General features: G+C 39.0%; 1 protein-coding gene and 1 long non-coding RNA gene across 2 annotated transcripts in view; one reads left to right on the top strand and one right to left on the bottom strand.

The window, feature by feature from the left end:
- P3H2 (prolyl 3-hydroxylase 2) overlaps window positions 1–27,415 on the bottom strand; it is a 157,480-nt gene that overhangs the window by 127,265 nt on the left and 2,800 nt on the right. The gene's annotated exons all lie outside the window — the stretch shown is intronic.
- Window positions 1,745–27,415, top strand: part of LOC309806565 — a 49,461-nt gene continuing 23,790 nt past the window's right edge. Inside the window, exon 1 of the long non-coding RNA XR_014294403.1 lies at window positions 1,745–1,797. This is a non-coding gene — a long non-coding RNA (uncharacterized lncRNA). The remainder of the gene's footprint in view (window positions 1,798–27,415) is intronic.

Raw genomic sequence — 27,415 nt, 5'->3', positions numbered from 1 at the left:
TCTAATCATGTGTAGCTCTGCACAATCTAATAGATTAAACACGTTTCTTGTAAATGAATGCCTCTTCAGAATTGTTACTCTTATTGGAGCTGACTACCTATTTACCTGTTCATTGTTCAGTAACAATTACTTTTAACCCTTTATTTGAAACAGATTAGAAAATCCAGAGGGAGAAAATACTAATGTTTACATATAGAACTGACTTTTGAATTAATGACATATTTAGTATGTTTGTGAACGTCCCCCTCCAAAAACATGGATTGTAAAAATGTGGCGTATTTTCACTTTGTTGAAAACTTTGTCCTTACCTTGCTTAGATCTCAAATTTAAAAATCCACACTTCTATATGTTCCCAGTAAGTTTACGAAATTAATAACATGTAATGGTTTGATTTTTACATTTTCCCTGGACAGGCAAAGAGAGATGAGAATAGTCTATTGAGTATAGCAAAGCGTATTAAAAAGACTTCAATAAAGTTCCTTCTCTATTAATGCAGAAGACTGCATGTTTGTGTTCCCTCCCAAGATTCATATGTTGAAACTCAATCCCCAATATTATGGTCTTTGGAGGTGGGAACTTTGGGAAGTAATTAGGTCATGAGGATGGAGCCCTCATGAATGGGATGAGTGCCCTTTGAAAAGAGACCCCAGAGAGCAACCTTGCTCCTTCTACCGTGTGAGGCAAGAAGACAAACATCGAAGAACCAAATTCAGGATCTGCCAGTGCCTTGATGTTGGACCTGACAGCCTCCAGAACTGTGAGAAATAAATCTTTTTTGATAAATAAATTTTTGTTGTTTCATAGGCCACTCAATCTATGGTATTCTGTTATAGCATCCCAAAGGGACTAAGAAAATTACCAAAAATAGCCTCACTAAATTTACTTCCAAACTCATTATACTGTTTATTTTGACTGATGGCATCACTAACTACATCATCACCCAAGCAACAAATGTTGATGTCATCTTCAACTACTCATCCACCAAATTCAAACTAAATCCGTATGACTCTAATCTTCCTAGTATATCTTGACCCCATTATCTCCTCTTATTCTTCACCAAGTCTTCTAATTAGTGTCACTGGATAGTCTCTTCCTGGATGAGAAAAGAGGATGGACAGTGCAGAGAGGAACCCCTGGAGAAAGAATCAGACTTTTATGAAAGAACCTAAGTACCATAGCATGAGGTGTCGGCTTCCCTGGGTGTCACCTAGAGGTACTGCTGGCCCCCAGATGCCCAGCTCTTCCTTCTACCTCCCAACCAGCAGCGGCCTTCCTGGTTTCCTCAGCCTGTATACAGCCTAAAGTGGATCCAATCCTCCAGCTTGCACAGGAGAAACTTTAGAATTGATACAATCATGGTTGTGCAGAGCCCTGAGGTCATGATGCAATGAGAGTGCAGTGTGTAAAGATTTCAGTTTCATAAATGGTTAGGACTAAGGAAATCATAAATCTGAACTCTTCTGCCCAAAATGTCAAGTGGGACCAACTGTACCTCAGTGAATGTCAGTCCAGGGGCCAGAGCCAAAGGACTCCATGAGGATCTGGGGAAATCTTCTCTCCTGATACCAAGAAGTTACATTAAACCCTTTTGAATACTTAGAAACAATTTCTATTATGTTGCAAAGGAGCATGGGGAAGAAACAGAAAATCTGAAAGACTGAGCATTTTCCCAAAAAGATTGAGTTATTTAAAACAGACAAGAGGGCTTCCCTGGTGGCTCAGTGGTTGAGAGTCCACCTGCCGATGCAGGGGACATGGGTTCGTGCCCCGGTCTGGGAGGATCCCACATGCCATGGAGTGGCTGGGCCGTGAGCCATGGCCGCTGAGCCTGGGCGTCCGGAGCCTGTGCTCCACAACGGGAGAGGCCACAGCGGTGAGAGGCCTGCGTACTGCAAAAAAAAAAAAAAAAAAAAAAAAAAAAACCAGACAAGATGGACTTCCCTGGTGGTGCAGTGGTTAAGAGTCTGCCTGCCAGTGCAGGGGACATGGGTTCGAGCCCTGGTCTGGGAAGATCCCACATGCTGCGGAGCAACTAAGCCCATGTGCCACAATTACTGAGCCTGCTCTCTGGAGCCCACAAGCCACAACTACTGAAGCTCGTGCACCTAGAGCCTGTGCTCCACAACAAGAGAAGCCACCACAATGAGAAGCCCACACACCACAACGAAGAGTAGCCCCCACTCGACACAACTAGAGAAAGCCCACGCACAGCAACGAAGACCCAACATGGCCAAAAATAAATAAATTTATTTAAAAAAATTAAAAATAAAACAGACAAGACCATAAGGGGATGAGATGTCATTAACTGGCAAGTTAAAGTCCCTCTCCATAGCCCAGCCCCTGGCCCACTCACTACTCAGTAGGATAGAAGCTTATGAGAAAGGTTACATCTGTTGTGGAACATAAGCTTTAACTTATTTGCACATGTGAGTAGTAAGTAAATTTGCAACCCTTATGTGATTATCCATGCTATTGACTCTAACTTGAACTCTGCAAACTCTTACCCATCTACCCAGACCCAGTTAAGGTCACCTCCTCTTATAAGGTTGAAGCCTGACAAATGCCACCAGGTAGAACAAATTCCTTTCTATGCATATTCCACAACACTCTGCATGTACCTCTCTATAAAAGTATTTTTCAAATTCTATCACTACTCTTTCAACATCTGTATCACCTGCTTTAAGTTTCTTTAGGAAAAGGTCAATGTCTTATCAATCTACACTGCTCTACAATATAAATTAAAGATCTTAGTGCACCTCAGGAACTCAATATTTGCTGAAGAATTGATTAGTAATTCCAAATTCATATCTATAAAATTCCATAATGCTCCTAATTCTTGTGGGGTTTTGTTAGTTTGGTTTCTGATGAGTATTCTTGGGTAGAACATGAGTGGGAAGAAGAAGAGAAAGACAAAACTTGTCTGGATTACTGTAAATTAAAGGGAGAGTTGACTACTCTACAGTGTCCCAGATAACTAATCAGAAGGATGCCTTATTATATTTCATTGACAAATAAATATTAGAAATAAAGGCATTGGCCCAAGTTTTTAATAAATTATTGAAGTGATTGCCTTCTGACTCCTCAACACATGAATTACACTATTAAAGTTTTTCTTATCAAAATTACATGCTAGAGGGGGCTTCCCTGGTGGCGCAGTGGTTGAGAGTCCACCTGACGATGCAGGGGACACGAGTTCGTGCCCCGGTCCGGGGGGATGCCGCAGAGCAGCTGGGCCCGTGGGCCATGGCTGCTGAGCCTGCGCGTCTGGAGCCTGTGCTCCACAACGGGAGAGGCAACAACAGTGAGGGGCCTGCGTGCTGCAAAGAAGAAGGAAAAAAAAAATTACATGCTAGATTTTCAACTTGACTTTAGTCAAGGTAAGTTTAACAGAGACCAAATAAAAAATTCCATCTGGAACACATGGAAACAATCTTCATTTCAATAGATCTAAAGTCTCAGTTGTTGATAAACATAAAAGTTAAAGCCTTTTTTAAAGGAGTTCTTTCTTAGGTCCTTAAAATGAATACCCCCTTTAAACATTTTTGGAATCATTAAAACGTTATTTCCTCAGAATATTAATATACCTAATATTGCATCTGTATAATCATGCCGTGGGGTAAAATCCCTTGGCAATACTGAGTGACAGAACTGTATTGGACTACATTAGAAGCTTCTGAGATGTCTTGGGTGGAAGGGAGAGAAGGCAGATCATTCATTAAGCTCAAAACTTCCATGTTTCTTTGTTGATCTGAAAACTAAATTTGTGCTTCTTTCTACACTGCTGATGGTAAAGAAAACATGTGGGTCTCTCTTGTGGCTGGACTGTCAGCAAAATGAGTCAGACTTGGGGATAGAAGGATAAAAATTGTGTCTAATATCATACCCTTCTCTTGGCTTATACTTGATAACTGCAATATTGGGGTGAACATTAACACAACCTAAGAGACCAGATCAGAGGAAGGGTAAAGGAAAATTGTTTTTTCTCCCCTGACTAACAGCTATGGGCTTGTGAGAATGTCAAGGACTGATCTAAAGAAAGATCCTTGTGTTTGGATCTCTTCTCACTTAAAAAAAAAAGAAACTAATTTTTTTTTAAATTAATGAGATTCATTTTTATTAAAATGAAAAATTTTGCATAACATATTTACATATATGACTGCCAAGGAAACAGTCCCTGTAATACTTGGGGATATTCAGGAATGGACTTCCTTTCACCCATGGAACATGCAATATTTGACCCACCTCTAACCACCCTCCAGCTCCCCTGCACATACACCATCCTGATCACCCAGAGTGTATGAGAGCCAGAGGGAATAAGAACTAGATCTAGTTTTGTTAGAAGTCTTCCCAGCAGCCCCTGGTGTCCTCAGGCAGATGCTGGGGGTTCCACAATCACACCACACGCTCTAGTCCTTTATCTCTTAGGACCCCTGCCCGCACCATCCACAGACAATGACCAGGGAAATTTCCAACGGAGTGAATCAGGGGTTGAAGTTAATTAAAAATCCCAAAGTAGTCATATGAAAGAAAAACAATGCAGGATGGGCCCCCCATGTCCTGAGGCCAGATTATCAAGAACTGCTTAATCTCTCCTTCCCTGTGATCTTCTCCCCCTGCCCTCCTAACCAGAGGCAGGACTGGGTGGATGCTCTCTACTGACTCTAGAGAGTAGTCACAAATGCTTGCCTTATATCCCATCCTCTACCTCCCCTCTTTGTGTATCTTGTCAGTGCATGGAGGTACCTTTTATAGGAATAAGCCAGGGAGGCCTTTGAGACATTTGCAGGGAAATATGTCAGAAACTGGGAGACAAGTGTTTGGTTGTCATGCTGGGGCTTCCCAGCCCCATGGAGTCATAACAATCTGGGCAGGGCAAGATGGGTGTCCAATTTGTGAGGTCTGTTAAAAAAGACTTGGAAACCACAAGGCTACCACCCTAGTGCAATTTGGGTTTTCTATCCCATATTTAGCTCTAGTATTGCTTGCTTCCACATCACATTTCAGTCACAGAGCGAAGAAATGATGAATGGAGGCCTTTGTGGGGAAAGCTTTCTGGGCCTGGCACAGTCTCAGTGGTTGATGAGGTAAAGGACTTGTGGTCTGGTGTCTGTACCATAAAGTGAAAGGAATGTGAAGTCAGTGAGTCTCTCTGTAGGTAGATCATCGAAGACCTGGTGGGTAAGTCTTCACAACTGCTCCCTCCTTTCTGCTCCCACAGCATCTTTTCATTTCTCATTATGCATCAGGTCACACATGTTTCTTACCTAAATAAACATGGCTGTGTCCTCAAATAATTGGTTATTTCTTTAGAGGATAGTATTTGTTTCCTTTTCATTTCCCTTTCTTTCTGGGGTCTTCCAGATCATAGGCACTAAATATGTTGAGTTAAATGCTTAGTGAAAACAAAATATTAATCTGGCAAAAAGGCAAACATTTTAAAGATCTAATTTAGCACTTCTCACTGTGCAGATGAGAGATTTGAAAAATCTTTACCAACTATTACCTTAGAAAATGGACTGTATACCTAGTAGAATTCCTCATTGAGCACTTAGACACCTCCAAGGCTTTATACAGGATACTCCTCTTATTTGGATCCTGTTTCCTCTCTGTGAGGGCCTCTCACTCATTTGGAAGGCATAACTTCAATGTCAACTTCCCAGAGAAGTTTTCCTTGACTCACCCAGAGTTATACATCACTGATGAGTACGTTCATAGTCCTTTTCATGTACTATTTTTAATACTGAGTTATGTGTCTGTGTACCCCCTCCCAGAACTATAAACCTCTAAGACAGGTTGTGTCTTAGACATTGTTATGTTTACTATACGATGCTTGTTCTATAAATGAATTAAATACTGAAGCTAATTTCTTATTGTACAAATGAAGAGGAATATCAACCACAAATAAATCAAAAAGCAGGTAATCCTAAAATTATGTGTGTTGATTTTCATATTAAGTCTATTTGAAGAGACAAATTTATCTTCTATGTAATGTTTGCCAAGGGATAATATCAAGCTTAAGTTTGCTGAATGCCTCGTGGTCTGAGGTAAAGCATCCAGATTAATGCAAGTGGTTCTAAGAGTCACATTGGCCATGTGGAAAAACAAAGTGGACACATTTGTTACCTTGATTTAATGGTAACTTAATTTAATGAATATAAACTCTCAATCTCATGCTTCTCCCTAATTCACAGTGAATGAAATAATATTATAGGCTCTCCCAGGCTGTTTCCCAGTTCAAGAAAAGAAACAGAGTGCTATTACAACAAGTGTGCAGCACCACTGACAACTTAGAAAAAGATGTACCTTGATGTCTGTAAATGGCTATTTGGCACTATTATATATATATTTATGTTAGATAATTTTCTTAATGCCGATATATAAAAGTTTAAGGAAATATAGCAGAAGCCAGACCTCCAACAAATAGATAACTTGGATAATTGTGAAAAGAATGAAGTTTTTAAGAATATATAGACTGGTAGAGGAAAAAGGCATTTGACATTACTAGAGGAAAAGGATGCTGGAAACTCAGTATCTGTTTCTTGTGTCTTGACATTCTCTATGAAGTGGGGAAGGTGGGATACAAAGAGACACACAGTAGAAAAGGAAGAGAGAAGCTGACCTGAGCTTTATGTGTCATCGAGGATGTGCAGCCACATTTCCCAGTAGGTCATTGCCAGACTATATTTCTATCAAAGAGGAAATGTGTCAGCTGAAATAATACACAAGGGCCATGTAGGTAGATATTAGGGGCAACTTGCTACTAAAACAACTCCCGTGCCATGTGTCACTTGGCACCAACTCTGTCAATCTTTGACTTGCTAAAAAGCAAAACCCTCTGAGGAGAGAGTTGGCTCAGCAAAATAGCTGGTGCTTAAGAAAGACATAAAAATCTAGAAAATATTCCCATTAAGAGCTGCATCTCACTTACATAGCTATTTTTAAAAATAAGAGGAAGGGCAAAGGACTTAGGGCATTTTTCCAAAGACAGAATGCTGTTCTAGTTGTCTGACATTACAGAGCTTAAACTTGATTTATTAAAAAGATTATTCTTTCTGGAAGCCAGGACCTGAAATCTTTTTAGTCTTTCTGGTATGTGCCGTTTTATTTTGGCAGCTCATTTATTTGAAGCAATAAATTGTTCTATTTTATGTAAGGTAATTAAGCACAAATAATTAGATTTTTAAAAAGGACAAAGAGGAACAAAGTGGCAAGGGAAAGTCACTTCCTCTCTCCCTATTCTACTTTCTTTCTTATATTTGCTTTTGTTCATGGAATCACAATCCATCAGTTCCCCAGGCTCCAAATCTCTGGGTCAATTCTGATCTCCCTCTTTTACCTTTCCCTTCCTATTGACAAAAACAATATAAATGCTTATTAATTTCACTTTCTTAATGTCTCATACATGTGCCCTCTCTTCTCCTTTCCCAACACACCACACTAAATTCCGTCTGTTATCAAGGCTTGCCTTAGTAATGTGGGAGATAAAGTTATTCCTAGAATGAAGGATTATAGATCTGGGGACTATAAATGATTCTGAACATCAACTCACAGAAAAAATACTGAGCAACACCAGCAAAAAACTGCTAAACAACACTAAAACCCTAGCTATGAGCACACAGTGACAGTAAGTGGTAGACCTCAAAGGCATGGCTGTGTGACATTAGTCTGCAGTGTTCCACAAACAGGGGTTGAGCCTTGCAAAGCTTGACAAGATGGAAAGTTATGGAAGAGAGTGACTGCAATTCTTACTGCATTGCAAATGCCCATAGGTCCCTATATAAGTGAATAGTTAAAGAAGCTGCTCATGGGGTTTGTTTGGACAGAAAGGTAAACAAAGGAGGAACAGACATCAAGGTAAGTTCTGAAATACTAGATAGCTAGGAAGGGCAAAATCAAGTAAAAAAATTGAGAAGTTTAAAGGAAAACTCTCAAAGCAATGTCCTCCTGATGGCTGAATTCACAGAGGCTGGTAGTTGACAGAAGAAAGTACAGCGATGAAACCACAAACCAGAAGCTGAAGCCATCAAGGAAGGTATCCAGAAGGGCAGGAGGGGGATCAGCAGACAGCACTGGTGAGAATGTGACAGGATGTGGGGATCAAAATAAGTGACTGTACAAAGACTGTTTGTTTCCTTTTGTTTTGGTTTGGTTTAATATCATTGTCACCAGGATTAGCAGTAGATACATTAGAAATAATTGAAAAATTGGTGGCTTTTATATAAGTTTTGCAAAACTCACCATATGAATCTTTAATGAAAATTCCATGAAAATAGAAGATTAAATGCTCTAAGTTTATACTGTTCACTGAAAGATTCTACTGAAGTTATTTAGGTTTCCTTTCACAAGATGAAAAATTCACAACCTTTTCCTATTATCACCTCTGCTTCCGAGAAGAAAAATGGTGCCGTGTAGCATAAACCAAAGTAACTTAGAATAATTCTGAGAATTTCACAAACATTTGTACAGAGCAATGGCTAACAATCTGATATACTGTTTAACCAAAATTGAGAATGTGCTGATCTGGCAAATTGATCTCTATTCTATTCCCTGCACCTTTGGGGTTACATACATTGCAAAACCCACTAAACGGCAATCTAATACTGATACTATTCCTTCCACCCAGGAAAGCTAACTCTTGGACCACATCCTCCCATCTACATCCACAATTGTTTTGAGTTGCAAGCAGGAAATCCCAAGCCTCGAGCTACATTTCTTATTTCGCTTTCTCCAACACTGCAGTCCTAGCCTTGGGATTCTTGCAGAAGGCATTACTTCGGGAAGTTATTTTCCATTTCTCTTGTATATCCAGTATCCTTCAATTCTATGACCCTGGTTGCTGGTAGCAACGAGAACAATTCTAGATACATCTGTCCTAATATATGAAACAGTGAACGAAATTTAGCAGCCAAGTCAAACAGCCTACTGATTCACGTTTTCCCTGCAATTTCCACAGAACCTAGGCACAGTGCCATAAGTATTGGGACAACGGTGGCCTTGGAAAGGCTGACTCAAGGTCAACAGCCCTGATGTAACAGTTTGGTTGTGCTTGAGTACATTTACCAACAACAGTAGAGTACTAGGTTCCTTTGACATTCTGCCCAGCCCAAAATAGGCACTGATAAAGCTGGGATAATAAGAAGCCACATGTACATAGTATTTTACAATATACAAAATACTTATACAACCAATACAAAGAAATGTCTCCCCAATAATCTTACAAAAGTAAGGACACCAAGTATAAGTATGCTCCTTTTCTTCACCATAAGAGAAATCTCATATTAAAGATGTAAAAATATTTGTCCAAAGTCATGCAACTAGAAAGGGAATGACCGGGACAATATCCAGACTTCCTGACTGGTCATCCACAATTGTTTGGTTATAGCAAGATAATTCTGCCATAGCCAAGCCAAACCTAATCAATACCACAAATCTGAAAACTTACTAAAAGAATAGAATCAGTATTTCCCAAAGTGTGATCCATTAGATTTAACAGAAAAGCTAACATATGTTTCATGCTAATGACTTGTTAGGCATATCTAAGCACTTTATATGAATTAGCTCATTTAATTGTCATAATACTTCTAGGAGTTGCTCTTCTGACAGACAGGAAAACTGAGACTTATTATCATGCTCATTTTTCCAGATGATGATGGTGAGTCTTAGAGACATTAAATAACTTGCCCAAAGTTACAAAGCTATACACACACAGGAGCTTGAAGTTGATTTGTACCTTAAGTCCAAAGTCTATAAAATATAAAGAAATACTCCTGAGAAAGATACAGTGTTCAACATTTTGCTTATAATTCCCAATAGGAAAGAACAACAAATTCCATCCAACACTTTAAGAACAGGGATTTAAGTGGAAATTTCTCTTGGCCACATAGTGAGTAAGAACAAGAGGGGGCTAAGTCCATGAAGATATACCAACTTAGGGGAAAACTCAAAAACAAGTTGCTACTCTAACTTATTACAGCTCAAGGGAAAGACATGTAAATATATCATGAAAGGCAAAATCGAAACCAAAACAACAAAACCACGTGTAATTGTAAACCATCTCTTTCAATGTATTATTTTAGATTCTGAAAATCATGTAGTCTTCAGCTGATCAAAGAATGGAATCCACACTGTACATCAGTGTTTACACTGAGCACAAGTAGACTATTTACAAACTAAATCCAGACATAAACCAAGAACTCGACAAATATAATTGAAGAGCATACAACTGTTATTTCTTTTATGTGAAATGGACAGTTGGGACTATTACCCAGATGGCTCAAGGAAGAAGAGTGGGATGTAGATTCCATCTCAGATGGAAAAACTTTGGGGGTAATCCCACATTCAGCTGTGCCACTGTGTAGCTGTTGGCTAGAAACAGTATTCTCATACCCAGCCCCTCCTATGCTGTCATAGGTCAATGAGCACAGACACCCAACAGGGCCAAAAGCGCCCATATATTAAAGAGGGGGCCAAATGACTGAATTACAATCTCTTTAGCTCAGAAGTACCACATAACAGAAAAGATAAAGATACAGAAGAACAGCATCATGAGGGCCTTGAAATGGAAACTTATTAGAATATATAGTTTTGTGGTTACAAAGAACTCTCCAAAGCTTAACAGAGAACAGCTGTGACATGTTGGCAAGAACGTTGGCCTTGGTCCACAAAAAGCTCCCGTGAGTCACAGTGGACATTCTCTCAGCTTTCCTTCTCATAGGGCTCTCATGAGGAAGTGAGGACGTGTGTATGGATGTCCTTCACAAATTTCCAAGCATGATGCAAACATGAGCAGTGATTATCTTCATTTCCATTGTAATTGTCACCACTCAAAAACAAAGAGTACCCAGTTCAGGAAGCTGAGTGCTTGAGTGCTGGGATATATTATGCATGTCCTGACTCTGTCACTGATACACTGCATGACTTAAAGGAAGGAATTGCTCTGATTTTTCCAACATTGATTCTTTCCATGCATTTGAATATCAGAAATAATGATACTGGTTTCTCATGCACAGTTCGATAACGCAGTCAATAAGAGACTGACTCATAAACAAGCTACTAATAAGAAACAAAAATTTTTAAACCCTAAGAAGGCATAGCACTGACATAACTTCAGCCCTATGATCATGCCAGTTGAAAAGTAATGAGACCCCCACTTACTACACTATGGGGCCAACTCTGACCTCCCTCACGTGTTCACATTCCTTAGGTTCTTTCTAACCTCCTGTAACACATCTAGAAAGTCTTACTTGAAGGCCCAATTTTGACTGCTCCTAGACTTCCCACAAATTGCTAGATCATCTTTGGGAGCTGATGTTATCACAGGAATTCAAAACAAGAAGCTGTAAATATTCTAACCATTGGCCTTATCAAACAATTCCTGTTCCAAGTGTTGTTTCAAGCAACAGCTTCCACTCCCTACTCCCCAACCCCCAGGGACAAAAGCATGCATGGGTCTGGAATGTATGAAAGGAAGTCAGAGCTCTTAAAAATTTCAAGGACAAAAAGAAACCTCTACATATGCTCTCTTACATCTTCACGGCCCGTATTTGATTTATGTAAGCTCAAAAGCGTTCGGAAAAATTCTTTTAGGTCATATTATTAAACTTTATGGCCAGCATGGATGTTGTCATTGTGCAAGTAAAAATGAGCAGCTTACCAATCCAAAAATGGGCGGAAGACCTAAATAGACATTTCTCCAAAGAAGACATACATATGGCCAACAGATACATGAAAAGATGCTCAACATCACTAATCATTAGAGAAATGCAAGTAAAAACCACAATGAGGTATCACCTCACACCAGTCAGAATGGCCATCATCAAAAAATCTACAAACAATAAATGCTGGAGAGGGTGTGGTGAAAAGGAAACCCTCCTGCACTGTTGGTGGGAATGTAAATTGATACATTATGAAATACGTTATATATTACGAGAATGTAAATTCTCCATTATGGAGAACAGTATGGAGGTTACTTAAAAAACTAAAACAGAACTACCATATGACACAGCAATCCCACTACTGGGCATATACCCTGAGAAAACCTTAATTCAAAAAGATACATGTACCACAATGTTCACTGCAGCACTATTTACAATAGCCAGGACACGGAACCAACCGAAATGTCCATCGACAGATGAATGGATAAAGAAGATGTGGCACATATATACAATGGAATATTACTCAGCCATAAAGAAGAATGAAATTGAGTTATTTGTACTGAGGTGGTTGGACCTAGAATCTGTCACACAGAGTGAAATAAGTCAGAAAGAGAAAAACAAATACCATATGCTAAAGCATATATATGGAATCTAAAAAAAAAAAAAAACGGTACTGATGAAACTAGTGGCATGGCAGGAATAAAGACGCAGATGTAGAGAATAGCCTTAAGGGCACGGGGGGCGGGGGGGGGGAAACTGGGACGAAGTGAGAGAGTAGCACTGACATATATACACTACCAAATGCAAAATGGATGGCTAGTGGGAAGCTGCTGCATAACACAACTAACACAACATTGTAAAGCATTTATACTCCAATAAAAATATGAAAAAATAAAATAAAATTATCTATGAAAAAAATGAGCAGCTTAGTGTGGTAAAAAATGTAAGAGAAATTTTTATTACTATAGTAATCGTAATTTTTTTAACATCTTTATTGGAGTATAATTGCTTTACAATGGTATGTTAGTTTCTGCTGTATAACAAAGTGAATCAGCTATACATAAACAAGTAATAGTATTTTTATGACATAAAACAATTTAACAAATTATACATATTCTTATATGAATAAGAAATTACTTGCTTTTACATTACATTTGTATAGAACTTGAACATTTTTAAAATTCCTTCCTGGGTCCTTATAGTAAACTTGTTGCATAAATAGAGTAAATATTTGTAGCATATCCCCCATTTCAGAGAAAGGGAAATCGTTTCAAAGAAATTAAAGACTTTTTCAGGGATCTGTGGAATCAGTCTATTGTTTTGTAATCAGACTGTATACCATTTAGGATTTAATTTAGTTAATCTCATGCTACAAAACTAAAAATTAAGAAGGTGAGTTCTGAAAATTAGAGTTCTCACAATTCTTCTTAAGTTATATAAGCAAGATGTAAGACAGAATAATAGGTGATAGGGAGCCCATTAGAAAAATAATACTGATAATAATATAACATCAGCAACAATTATTATTTACTGAGTGCTTATACTATGAGCCAGGTGCTGTTCTAGGTGCCTGACAGGTACTCGCTCATGAAATCCTCACAACACCCCTATGGACTTAACCCTGTTTTAAAGACAGAGGCTTTAAGTAACTTGTGGAAGGTCATAAAACACCATCTCATTTACTTTCTAGAACAGTATTTCTTAAAATATATCCATTGTCCATGGATTATTATATGGACCACCAACAGTTTCAGACTTAAAAGTGATTCCATTAAGGTATATTGCACTAATTGAAAATGTAGGTTCAATTAAACTACATTTAATTGCAAATGTAGATTTCAATTTTCATAGAAATCCCATGATGGTCTTAATAATCATGACATTTTTAAGGTCATACAAGTTCTTTGCTGCACTACTCTGGGTGTTTTCTGTCAGCTACCATTCAGTTATCAAGGTGCATTTAATCTTTCTTACTTTATAACATTTACAGGTTGTTTATTATTATTAAATTTGCAATTGTATTATCATTGCTATGTTTTGATAGAGCACCATTTTACAAAAAGAAAAAAAACAAAAAGATACATGGTTCCTTAGTGGTTCACCAAAGGCTGATAGTAGAGGTAAAAACAGTAACAAACACCAGAACTAAAAATAATATAACTGATTAAAAAAAGACATTTTGCAAAGTTACCCTCCTTATAGCAAAAATAATTACACTGAATACTACTGCCTAGAAGCTTATAAAAAAGAGTCTAAAATTAATAACACATATTATGACTAGAAAGAAGGAAGAATGAGCTTCTGGAAAAATTCCATTTTTAAATGACTGCAAAATGTCACATGATACAATGAGGAAGGACAATTACTATCATATGTTTTGATATAACTATATTTTACTGTATAGTTGGATAATCCAGTGGAGAAGAATCACATCTGGTCAACTGGTACATATGTAAGGGAAAAGTCAGGAGTAACTTGTTCATTTATCACTAAAAGCCCATGCATCATGAAAAGGACTTCAATGTTCTGGTTTAACTCATAATATTATGTGAATCAGAACATGGGTGTGTTGGAACAAGATGTGTTGGAATCCAAATGGATGATAGAGCACTGATATTTTTTATGCAGCAAACAAAAAGTACATTTCAAATAAGAGGTCTTGCTTGAATGTCGATACTTAAAAACTGCTTTATTCATAGAGAACAGTTGGTATCGGCATTTTATATCCTGATCTTGACATTGTCATTGTCGTTGTCCTTGTCATTACAGGAAATAACGAAAATGTTGAATAAAATTGAATCTTAACTATTAGCTTACAAATTTTCAGAAGGGAGTCTGCAGAACTGTGTAGTAAATACAACACTTTTTCTAACACTGAATTTAGAAAAGAGAGATACAGTTTTTGAATTGAGTGATGAGATCAAAATATTTCTTCAGGACACTGACACTGCTGAAAAAGACTATTTCTTTGATTGCAAAAAGCTTGCCTATTTGGCTTTCCTCTTCAATATATTCAGTATTTTATATTGCCTAAGCTTACCATTTTAGTGTCTAAATATCAAAATTTTTAATGTTGAGGGTAAGATACTAGTATTTACTGAGGCCATATTGAGGTGCAAACAGATTAATTTCTGAGAGTTTCACAGTTTACTAACATTTAATGACCTTGTTTTATCAAGGAAATATTCTGCCAAACATTAAAACATATTAAAGTTAATAGAGACTTTCAAGATTATACATTCCAATCACCTCATTTTATATGTGAAGGAACTGAAGCCCAGAAAGGAGAAATTCATCATCTTATCACTGTAGAGAGTTAGTGACAGAGTTACAGTTAGAGCCACGGTCTCTGAACTCATTACTCTAACTAGCACTGTTTCTAGCACATCGACCCAGCTTCACATTAATAATCGTAAATTGACCTATGAACTTGGCACCCTCATGAAAGACCCCTCTTTAAAAGTGATGACCAAGTGCACAGAGTGGCATTTTTAAATGCCTAACTATATGGAGTATATTAAAGGGATAAATTCATGCCTTAGGATAATTGACAGTTCAGTTTCAACAAACAAGTATCAAGTTCCTACCAAGTGTAAAAAATCAGTGATGTTAGCCATGTGTGAATGTTGAGGTCAAAGACTTGCACATAATAATCTGGAACATAGGAAGTATCGATTATGGGACTGTCATATGGATTTTGGGACAGTGAGAAAGAGAAAAGAGAATTGTTACTTAGCGTTTTTCTTATTCTAAACCCTAAATTAAATTGGTTTCCCACATGTAACATGGTAAGTAAATCTTTATTAAATATCCTATTGGGAAAATGAACCGGAATGATCACATACTTATTTATTTATGAAGAGTTAAATCACAGTATTCCAGAGGGATCTCCTCTATGGACCTATAAATAAGTGAAAGGGCAGGCGGGTGGCAACTCAGCTATAAAGGGCTGGGATTTTTTACACCTCTAAGGAAAGACTTAACAACATTATATGAACCATAGCACAGTCCAGTTGATCTACTTAGGTTTGATGTAGTGGTGGTGAGATTTTTTTTTTTGTTTAACTCACTAGATCACTGGCTTATGATAAAAGGATATAACTCAGGAACAACCAAATGGATGAGAGACAGAGGGCAAGGTACGTGGAAGGGGCTCAGAACTTCTAAGCCCTCTTCAAATGCCCTACTCTCCCAGCACCTTCACATGTTCACCAATCCAGAAGCCCTCCAAATCCCATTCATTTGAGGTTTTCTGGAGGCTTCATTGTGAAAGCATGATTGATTAGCTCATTGACCACTGGTGACTGATTCAACCTCTAGCCCCTCTCCCCTCCCTGGAAATCAGCTGGTGGGACTGAAAGTTCCAACCCCCCAATCAACGTTGGTTCCCCTGGTAACCAGCCCCCTCCTTAGGTGCTTTCCAAAGGTCACCTCATTAACATAAACCCAGCTGTGGTGGAAGTGGTGATGAGATTTGACTAGAGATTTTTATTAGAGATCAGAAAGGCTTTTCTGTAGCTTTTTGCAGTAAAGCATTGGTAACAAAGATTACCTCGAGTTTTTTTAAATAAAGTCCACTCAAATTGTATTCATCATCATCATCACTATAATTTAAAGATCATTTAAAGAATCTGCATGAAGACTTCTGATTCTGAACAAGACGGAGTAAATTCATTTCTCCCTAGACCTTCTCTTGAGCACACCTAAAAACTCCGGACAGACACAGGAAGATTCTGAACGGTGGCATGAAGAGGCAGACGGGCTAAGGACCTGCCCCTTGAACACAGAGGTGAATTTCCTGGGTTTTCTTTTTGTCTCCCTTATATCCCAGATTGGGCTCTGCCTGCAACCCGGACATACCAATGGGAGCAGACACAAAAAAGGCCCCCCCAAAGCTTGTTCCCTTTAGTTAAAGAGCCGAAATAGCGAGGCATAGCAGAATAGAAACATCTGTGATCATACTTGCCCAACTCCAGCCAAACACCAGGGGAAAAAAATCTTGCTGCCCCCTGCCTTTGGTCAGCTCCTAGGGCAGGGAGCCTGGACTTCTACTCCCCTCCTCCCCAAGGGGAGCAGGCACTCCTCCCCCTCCCAATTACAGAGTAAGAAAATAATTTCAGAAGAGATGGAGCCAGACAAAGGGATTTTTTAAACATTCTTTAGGAATATTTAATAGCCTTTAAATGTTCTTAAATATGATGATCTGGGCAGACCCCCTAGCAACTCATATGTGAAACTGACCAGAATGGATATTGGCAAAAGGTTTGATAACTGAACTACAGTGTGGAATACGGCAAGGTTTTCAGTTTAGCCTCTGGATAGCACACAAACGAAGCAAATTAGAATAGCAGCGCCAAGGCTCTGTGAATGAAATTGGGTTTTCTGGGTATACCATAATACACTCGCTAAGAGAGGTGCACCCACTTTCAATTCCTAAGCATGTTTGTTCTGATCAGTTGTTACCCATTTAACCTACAACTCTCACTGGTACTATACAATTAAATCCTTTTCAGATGTTATCTCAGAGATACTTGAGCCAGAAATCAAAGGACTGATGCAGATCATACATATGGATACGGTTATTGCTAAATATTCTGTGTGTGTGTGTGTGTGTGTGTGTGTATTTCCGTGTGTGCTTTAAGGCCTTGGCACGTTTTTTTTTTTTTTTTCTTTCCTTTTCTGCCTTATGTAAGTTATTTATAGGGAGTGTGCTGGTGACCATGGTCTAAGATTACATTAGCCAGAATTAAGAAGCAGGATAGAGAAAAAGCTGTAAGATTTTTTCCAATGAAAAAGTCTTTAATGATACACCATCTGTGGGTATAAGACATTTTTATTTCATACAATCATGGAGTCTTATTAACTCTGGATTGGAAAATATGTTAAATCTTATCTATCTCAACATCACTTTAATGTTTAAACGTTAAATGCAACTTCCCTGTTTAAGCATTTGCCTGACTTATGTTTGAACACCTTATTTTGGGGCTATTTATTATATCTCACAGCTGTTAGTGTTAGGAAAGTCTTCCATATCTGAGCTAAGGTCCTGTTTTCTGTAACTTCTGTTACTTGGGCCTACTTGTTCAATTCCTAGGTGCCATAAAGATCAAGAACAATTGTCTCAGATAACGATCTTTTTAAAACTTCTTTTTTTATTTAGTCTACTCATCCCTATTTCAACTGTTTCTCATAAAACATAGTTTAGAGTCTTTTATCTATATCTTTTTGTCCTTCCTGAATGTGCCCTAGTTTATCTTGTACCTCTTAAAGTACCACCAAATTAAACATTAGTATGTCCTTCTTCAAGCTTTACTTTAAAATGATTGATTGTCCAAAGGTGAGGACTAGCATCAGACACACTGAAAGTACCTCCTTTCTTTTGACCTTTTAAACTTCCTTTATCTCCATTAAACTGCTTTGTATTCCATTACCTTATCTCATCGTTTTTCTTTTCCATAGGTAGATGGTTGGCTCGCAGTGTACCAGTCAGCTAAAGTATTTTAGAATCTCAGGCAGAGGTAGCAGAGTTCTTATAAACCATCTGGTCCAACTGTGCCCTTGTCCAAATGGAGACCTCAAAGCATTAGTGCCACCATTGGAGACAGGGCCTAAATTGCTTGATTCCTGGACTCATAACTCACTATATTTTTATTTGAGCTACTCTTCCATTTGCCTGACTGTTATACAAGAAGCAGTCTTATTTTTGGTATCTGTGATGAGATGTTTGTTGATTCCCACACCTAGGCCATCTCCCAAGGGTACCTGAGATCAGGGTGGCGAAGAGGCTTAAAGGGGTTGAAAATTCCCAAGATGTGTTGGTCTGTGGGAAGAGATCTTATCTGTTAATAGGAAACAGTGAAGGTGTGGAATGTGTTTGAACAGAGTCTATTTTTTGAAAAATACAAAGAAGAGAAATTGTGAAATCAGAGGGTTGGAGAATGTAATGGGGAGAGAGCAAAAGGACTTTTCTCAAAACAGCAAACAGCAGTCTCAAGTTCTCATTAAGAAGATGACTTGTTTTAGTCTGATGGTGAAAGGAGACTGCTAAGCATATGCTCTAATGTCTAGAGAATCAGACTTGAAGTCAGTAGCTCCAACTGAGCAGGTAAAGTTCCTGTTTTGTGTGTCCCCAATTTTTCTCTACCTACTGTACATGTAATTATCGTCTCAGTTTATCATGATATATTCGCCTATCTATTCTTTTGCCTTTCATATTCCCTTACAAATTTTCTCTCTCCATAGCAGCTATGAGGCAAGGAATAAGTATAGTTGACCCTTGAACAACATGGGGGGATAGAAGCACCAACATCTCCGTGGTTGAAAATCGCATATGATTTACAGTTGGTCCTCCTTATTCACGGTTCTGAATCTGTAGATTCAACAACTGGGGACCATGTAGTGCTGTAGTATTTACTACTGAAAAAATCATGGGCCCCCATAGCACAAACCCATGTCATTCAAGGGTCAACTGTACTTCTGTGTCAATGCTGACCTAAGTAAGCCCACAACAGTTTTTTTAAATTAACTCCTCACAAGAAGCCAGTGAAGTAGGTATGATTATCCCCATTTTCCAGATAAGAAACTCAGGTTCATACATGTGAACTTTTCCAGTGTCACATAACTAATAAAAGGCAGGACTCTTTTTTTTTTTTTTTTTTTTTTTTTTTCTTTTTGCGGTATGCGGGCCTCTCACTGTTGTGGCCTCTCCCGTTGCGGAGCACAGGCTCCGGATGCGCAGGCCCAGCGGCCATGGCTCACGGGCCCAGCCGCTCCGCGGCATATGGGATCCTCCCAGACCGGGGCACGAACCCGTATCCCCTGCATCGGCAGGCGGACTCTCAACCACTGCGCCACCAGGGAGGCCCGGCAGGACTCTTTTGAATATAGGCCTGTTTCATGTCAAAACCCAAAGTGTGAGAAGTAAAAGAGAACTCCAGTTTTGTCATCAGAAAAACCTGGATTCACATTCTGATTCTATTACCGACTAGCTGTGTGATCTCAGACATACCATCTCACCATTTAATCAGTTTCCCTATTGCAAAATGAAGAAATGGGGAACATTTGGCTACACCTAGGATTTCAAAGAAACCTGAAATGGCAAAGTGGCATTTCCCTTAACAGTTGGTAAATATTCACTGTTTTTCATGTGGAATCTGCCCCAAAGCCATTCTTTCCTTCTCTGCTTCACCAGGAAACTGAGTGGCTCTGCTACCCTGGGCTGTATCAAGGCAGAAACATCTCAGCCAAGTATGGGGCCTTTGGCATTACAGGAGTGAAGAAAGACCAACATCTGCTTCCGGATGATTGGTTTTATTACAGAGACATGGATTTCAGAGGATGCAACATCCATGTTTGTTTTTTGTTTATTTGTTTGCTTTTTAACATCTTTATTGGAGTATAATTGCTTTACAATGGTGTGTTCGTTTCTGCTGTATAACAAAGTGAATCAGCTCTGCATAAACATATAGCCCCATATCTCCTCCCCCATGTTTGTTTTGTGTAAACTCCCTTCACATGTGGGGTCCTGCTTGAACTTTTTGATTTATTGTTCTTGCCTTCCTTTACCTAATTTTTGCTATCATCTCTTCATCTTTCTCCATCTATTTCTGCACCTCCCTCTGCTATGGTATGAATGTTTGTGTTCCCCCAACATTCATATGTTGAAATCTAGTCCCCAACGTATTAGAAAGCAGGCATGTGGGAGCTGATTAGGTCATGAAGGCAGAGCCCTCATGAATGGAGTTCATGCCCTTATAAAAGAGGCTCCAGGGCTTCCCTGGTGGCGCAGTGGTTGAGAGTCCGCCTGCCGATGCAGGGGACATGGGTTCGTGCCCCGGTCCGGGAAGATCCCATATGCCGCGGAGCAGCTGGGCCAATGAGCCATGGCCGCTGAGCCTGCGCGTCCAGAGCCTGTGCTCCGCAATTGGAGAGGCCACAACAGTGAGAGGCCTGTGTACCACAAAAAATAAATAAATAAATAAAAAGAGGCTCCAGAAACCTTCCTGCAATGTGAGGTCACAGCAAAGTAAGACTCTCACCAGACACGGTATCTCCAGGCACCATGATCTTCGCCTCCCAGCTTCCAGAACTCTGAGAATTAAATGTTTGTTGTTTATAAGCCACCAGCGTATGGTCTTCTGTTATACCAGCCCAAAAGGACTGAGACACCCTTTGACTCTCTCAATCTCACAATCATTTCTTCTTTCCTCTGACCCCCTCCCATTTTCCCCATTTTCCAGCTTTCTATAAGATGGCATTTGGGGTTTGAGTCAAGCTGCTTTCTAAGAGTATATGTGATAAAGAACTAACCCCAAGAAAACCAAGAGTTGCAGTGGATTACTTTTACATGACTGAGTTTGGGTACTTTCTGAGTTGAATGAAAAACACATTAATTCTGGAGTTTGGAGTTCACAATTGAAAGGTGTTAGTTTGTACTGCTAAAGTAACCTGTCCTGTCATGTTCAGATAATAAGTAGAGAGAAGCCAGATACTCTGGTTTTTCCTACATACTGAATCAGCACAGCCACGGGCAGGACCAGCTAAGGGATATAAGCCCAGTGATTTGCATCTTGGAGAAAGAGGTTCTGTTTCCAATGGAATTCCCCTCATAAAAGATATGAAACTATAGCCAAACTTCTTCATAAGTATCATGATTCATCAGTGGGTATACTGCCATCTAGCATATGGGTTGTCCAAAACTTGATTTGTACATGTCTAATGTCAATGCCCAGTTATCTTAAATATGGCTACATGTTTAAATCAGTGGTTCTCAATGTGGGGTGATTTTGACCCCAAGAGACATTTTGCAATGTATAGAGACATTTTTGGTTGTCACAGCTTAGAAGCAAGGTGAAGTGTGTTGCTACTGCTGTTGAGTAGGTAAAGGCCAGGGATGCTGCTAACCGTCCTAAAATGCACAGGACAGCCCATCACAACAAAGAATTATCCATCCCAAATAGCAATAAGCCAAAGTTGAGAAACTCCAGTTTAAATGCCTACTGACCTGAATACCTGCAGATTCCACTGTGTAACTGAGCCCTTGATCATCCTATAGAAACAATAATTGTCTGTGAAAAGTCTCTGTCCCTGGTGGCATTTCTAAATGCCTTGTACTACAATCAAATGCTGATTGTTGATCCAGGATTCAATCTGAAAAATATTACTAAGAAATAATTCTTACTTCAGTGGGGAAATAATTTTTTTTATGGTCTTCTGGATTAATCTTTGATACTATAATTTGAGATCATTTTTGAAAACAGCCAAATCTGGCTTTAAGGTAATTCACTGTGTCTGGTGTCCTAATTATGTGTTGATTTTCTTTTTGTGCAAGCCTATTAATCTTGGCGAAGTGAAAACTAAAAATTTAGCATTCAAGCAGAAACAATAAATCAAAATTGGCTGAATTAACTTTCCTGTGATTCAGGGTTTGTTAACAATTTCTCTGTTTTGTTTTAGATTTATTCATTTTATTATATCTTTTGCTTTTCTCCATTCCTTTTCCAGAGTTCCAGTATAATTACACCGTAATCTTCAGCAGTGTCTCATTACTTGCATAAAAACTCAACCCATTATTTGTAGATAATGAATTCCAGCAGGATCATTCTGATAGCCCTGCACTTCTGGAAAATCTGACTTCTTGGATCTCCCTCCTTCTGGATCTTATACCTTCATTTCCCTTCCAAAGAAGATTCTTTGCCTCATTCATTTTCATTAGAGTTATTGGGGGAATAGCATTAATCCAGGGGTCTGTTTATGAGTTTTTCCCAGAAATGGGCAGAATAGTAGTGCAAGGAATAACATTGCAGAAGGTAGCTTTTATTTTCAGGGTCTATCCCATTTAGCAAATAATGTAACTGGCATTCTATGTGTGTCAAATTAATTTTGTTAAGTTCGTGTTTTCACTGTGTGTCTTACAAATAGTGGTCATCAGCAATGTCACAGAGGTGGGAATTGGGGTTCTTAGATTCTAATCGTGGCTCTTCCATTAAATTGCTGGATACATTTGGACAACTTGACTCTTTTTCAGATTTTATTTTCCCATCTTTAAAATGGGAGGATGGGGACACAAATGTTCTATGAACGTGGCAGGGAGCAGTTGCAGAAAGATGGGGAGCCAAGAGGAGAGGGAAATGAATATCTTTCCCAACATACGCTCAACTCATGCACAGATCATATGGGGAAAAGAGACATAAAAAGAATTTCATAGAAGTAGATGCCTATGTCTGTGGAGCAAATTAAATAAGAGGCTGTATGGCCTTCATTTTATTAGAACCAAAGCCCTAACATTACCTCTACCACTAGCTACTTCTCTCCTCCCTTCATTGATCCCAACAACCCTCTCCTTTGAAGATGTAATTTCACTGTGTCGATCACTAGTAGAACACGGAATGTGAAAGGAGAGAGAGAAAGAGAGAAATAAGTATAGAAAACAAAGTAAAGCAGAGAGGGGTGTGGTCAAGTGAAATCAGCTTCTTCTGACTATAGCCTGCAGCTCTCCTCAGTACTAAACCCCAAAACTCATACACACGGCACTGAAACATACCATGCAGAAAGCTGACTACAAATAATTTTTTTAAAGATGTGTTTGGGCCATTTGGCAAATGAGGGCCAGCTCTCATGGAAATTACATAGCTAGGAAGTCAGACAGCAGGAAAGGAGGGATGCATAAAAGGACAGAAAAAGAATTATAGGAGAAAAGCTCAATGGAAAAAAAGACAGGAGAAATTATTTTTTCCTAATGAGAAATGCAAAATTTTCCACCAGACAACAGTGACTCTTGGCTAAGTGGCCAATATATCACGTGAATGCAAATGCAGGGTGGGTGGGGTAGTCCAGGAAGCAGGACCTTGTATCTGCACTGTCTCTGGAGGCACCAGGTCCACCGCAGTCCTCAGTGGCACCACTGATTCACCAGACTGCCCCTCAGGAGGTAGCAATACCCACTGCACAGAGTCTGGAAAAAGCACTGGACTATAAATGAAAATATCTACATTCCAACCCAGTTCCACTTGCTGACCCTCCTCGATTTGTCATGGAACCTCTGAGGCCAGTGTCATCAGCTATTAAGTGACAGGGATAGACTTCTTCATGATTTCTGAGGTTCCTTCAAGCTGTAGCATTTTTACCGTTTTAATAATTATCACTCCTCACCCTTGCCTGACTGCATTTCTTAAGGAAAATACTTATCCCTCCCTCTCTCACCCCTGCTTCACTGCCCCAAACCAATTATTTAACTTGGAGAGAGAGGGTTGAACAAGATGCTCTCTTGGAGTTCCTTCCAGCTCTCTAAGATCTGGGATTCTAAGACACCCAAGTTTACTCAATTCCTTAGTAATACAAAAGAACCATTATTACACCAAATCCCATCAGTTTTCATTTTAGGTGAACCCATGCACTTTTCAGAATTTTCAAACTCCATCCACGAAGCAAACTGACATTTTATCAAACATTCCCAAAAGAATACCACACACCTATCCCTTTGGAGTTTATCACTGAGCAAATGATATTCGTGACAGAATACATTTGGTTCTCAGAGATGGGATCTGTGGAGACAAGCAGTTTATTACTTTCTTTTATTAAAACTTGTAAAGGAATACCTGATTTGCCAGACTGAGATAGGAGAAAACCTGTAAGCAAGTTCTCCCCTCATCTAAATGAATTTTAAGCTGCTGTGGCACTGACTATTTGCAATCACAATGGATGACTGATAAAGAGCTGACTGGGCCTTCAAATGGTCAGCCTCCTGGAAGGAAACAATAGAAATTCTATCTCCTTAGCACACAGAAACTAAGAGCTGGCTACACAAAGAAGCTCCCAGATATCCTTCCTAAGGCGTGGGACAGAAAGATGATGACTAGTGGATTTTGATGATTCAAGCTCAAAAAAAAAAAAAAAAAAAAAAAAAGAAAAAGAAAAAGTCCAAATGTAAGAAGAAGAAAAAAAAAAGTCTCATCCTTTGAGGAAATAACCACTAGGAAACTTCAAAACAACTATTTCAAGAAGACAAAAAATCAACTTCCTATTTGAAATAATTTGGGGACAAAATGCACATAGTCTACATATAGTTAAAAAGAGATTTAAATATGGGATTTGGGAAAAGTTTTTATTCTGAACTAATAGAATATATATCATACACATGTCATGTGGCCTACATTTCAAACTTTTTTAAAGGCCTTCATCTAGAAAGAGAAAGAAGTTGATAAAGCAGAATAAGAGTGAGGAAAATCCTTGAACTTACTTTTTTTCTTTTCTAGAAACCACTAATAAAATAAATTATGGTCAAGAAAAAGGAAGTTTAGGGAGCTGACTCTAGGAGGGAGATAGAATTGCCTAACTTAATTGCATTTCCTTCCCCCCCGCCCCCAATCTTAAGAAGAAAAACAAAGGTCAAATAGCACAAAGCACCAACTTAGAAACAAAACATGGAGGGGCAAGCTTGTTTTAAGGAAAAAACATAAATAAGCAGCACTGGTTGTCTTTTTTTTTTTTTTATTTTTTTCCTTTTACTAGAACACTGAAAGAAAAACAGATACTGTCAAAGTATTCCTGATTATAAAGTTCACAGATAAAAAAAAAGAAAAGGATCTCGCTTACATTTGTTTAAATTCCACAAATGTACATAAAACAGGCACAGCGTGTCAAGAATTTTCCGAAGCATAGTTTTAGGAAATAAGGATTAAATTAGAAAAAAAAAATGGAGGGGGAGGGAAAGGAAGTTTGCAACATTAGCCGGAACTTGCAAGTAGAAGAGAATGAAAAGTCATGTAATCTACAGTCCTTCTATAACTTTCTCCCCCAACTGACCAGCCAGGAAACCAAATAACTAATTTGAGAAAACCTCCTGCCGCCACACAGAAATCTTTTTCAACAATATTTCATACACGAGCAACCAAACTATCATTCATTCAACATACACTGAGCATTTACTGCTACTGCCCCCTGTTTTAGGTATTTGGGGGGAATATAAATGCTGAGACCCAACTCAGACCTACTGAACCTAAATCTCCAATTTTAAATCACATTTTTAATGCCCAGGGGATTCATAATAATCATCCATCTGCTGATCTTCCAGATCTGGAAACTCCTACTTTAGGAGGTACAAAAATGACTGTGACCATTCTTGATCTCAAGGAGCTCACATAAGTGATGAACAAATATATGAATTTCTCCAAAACAAGGTTAAAAGTGAAACATGATATGAGAGGAACATATTCTTTACTGTGGACATTCAGAGGAGCGAGAAATGATGGATTGTTGGGGGTTGCAGAGGGAGTGAAAGAGGATCTCACAGAAATAGGTATATTTGTGCTAGTACACTTACCATTTGAACACATAGAGAAGAAGGTGGGAAAATCTACTGTTATAACTAATAATAATAAGAGATACATCTCCAGTGTTTCTGGAAACAGAAATGGGCCCTGTCTCCGGTGCTTTATATAAATACTCTCTTAAACCTAAACCAATCAGGTAGGTCCCATTATCTCCCCATTTTGCAGATGGGGGAAACTAAGGCTTAGAAAGTTTATGTGATTTGCTCGCAGTCACAGAGCTAGAGATTGAAGAGCTAAAGTTCAATCCCAGATTGATCTCATGCCAGAGCCTACATGCCTCCCAAAGAAGAATAAATAAACCCAGATGTGCAGAAGTGTCAGACACATAAGATTAAGCATCCATTGTTCCCTCTAGCTGAAGGATGGCAGAGTGGGAGGAGATTGGGTCTGTAAAGTTAAGGCACAGCCAGGCTGAGGGGTGCTGTATTCAACACTGTGGGCACTATGCAGAAGCAAGGGGAAACCAGCGAAGGTTTCCGAGCAGAGACTGCTCTGATAAAAGCTTTATCTTAGGTTTTAGGCTGTGAATCATGAGTTATATCTTACAATCTGAAATAATAAAATTTGAAAGTTTAAAGAGTCTCACCCTGCCTTTAAACAAAAAAGTGTAGATAGATAGGATCTAAGTGGAACTACCACCTTGTAGCTGTCCAGAGGAATTCTCAGCATGCCAGGGCTTAAGGAAGATTCTATAGAATAGCCCTTAAGATAAATGCAGTGAGTGTCTGTTACCCCACAGGACAAGGACTGACTCATTCCTGGAGCTGTCCAAATCTGGCAAAAGGATAGCCCTGGGGACTCAGCATTCCCTGGGACCTGAGATGACTCCACGGGACAGTGGATGTGCACAGGCATGACCAATTATTGGCAGAGCCCAGACCCCTGACTCCCAGTCCTGTGCTCAATTCATCAAATTAAATCATATGTGACACTGGGTGAGCCCCTTCTCCTGTCTGGATTTCCCTTTCCTCATCTGTGAAATGAGAAATCCATCTCAACAGGCCTTAGATTTCACAATTCTCAATCTTTCCCTTCCAACACTCTAGCATAAAGAATTCGCTTTCATCAGTAGCCCACTAACTGGGATTTGGGGGAGGAACAGCATCTCCCAAGAGCTTCTACAGTTTGCAAACCCCTAGCTGAGAATAAATGTGTTTCCTTATATCTAGGAAGTCTGCTCGTTCTGACCATATTACAGGATTCACAATTCTCAAATCTTGGCTACAAAGTCCTCAGTGAATTCAATCTGGCCCAGGATTATTCTTTTCAAATGCAGACTGGATCACTGATGTCCAAAGTAAGTAAGCAATACAAGGTACCATGATCATATGCAGGTATATGCAGGGAACCCCTCTATCATCAGGGAATGGACACTTTAGGATTCAAACCTGTCAGAGCCCAAAGATACTGTTATTTTGAGAGTTTTGTTTT

The sequence above is a fragment of the Mesoplodon mirus genome (genome assembly GCF_964341445.2).
Source record: "Mesoplodon mirus genome assembly, chromosome: 6".
NCBI classification, from domain to species: domain Eukaryota; kingdom Metazoa; phylum Chordata; class Mammalia; order Artiodactyla; family Ziphiidae; genus Mesoplodon; species Mesoplodon mirus.
The sequence above is the reverse complement of the archived record's forward strand: the minus strand, read 5'-3'. Positions and strand labels throughout refer to the sequence as shown.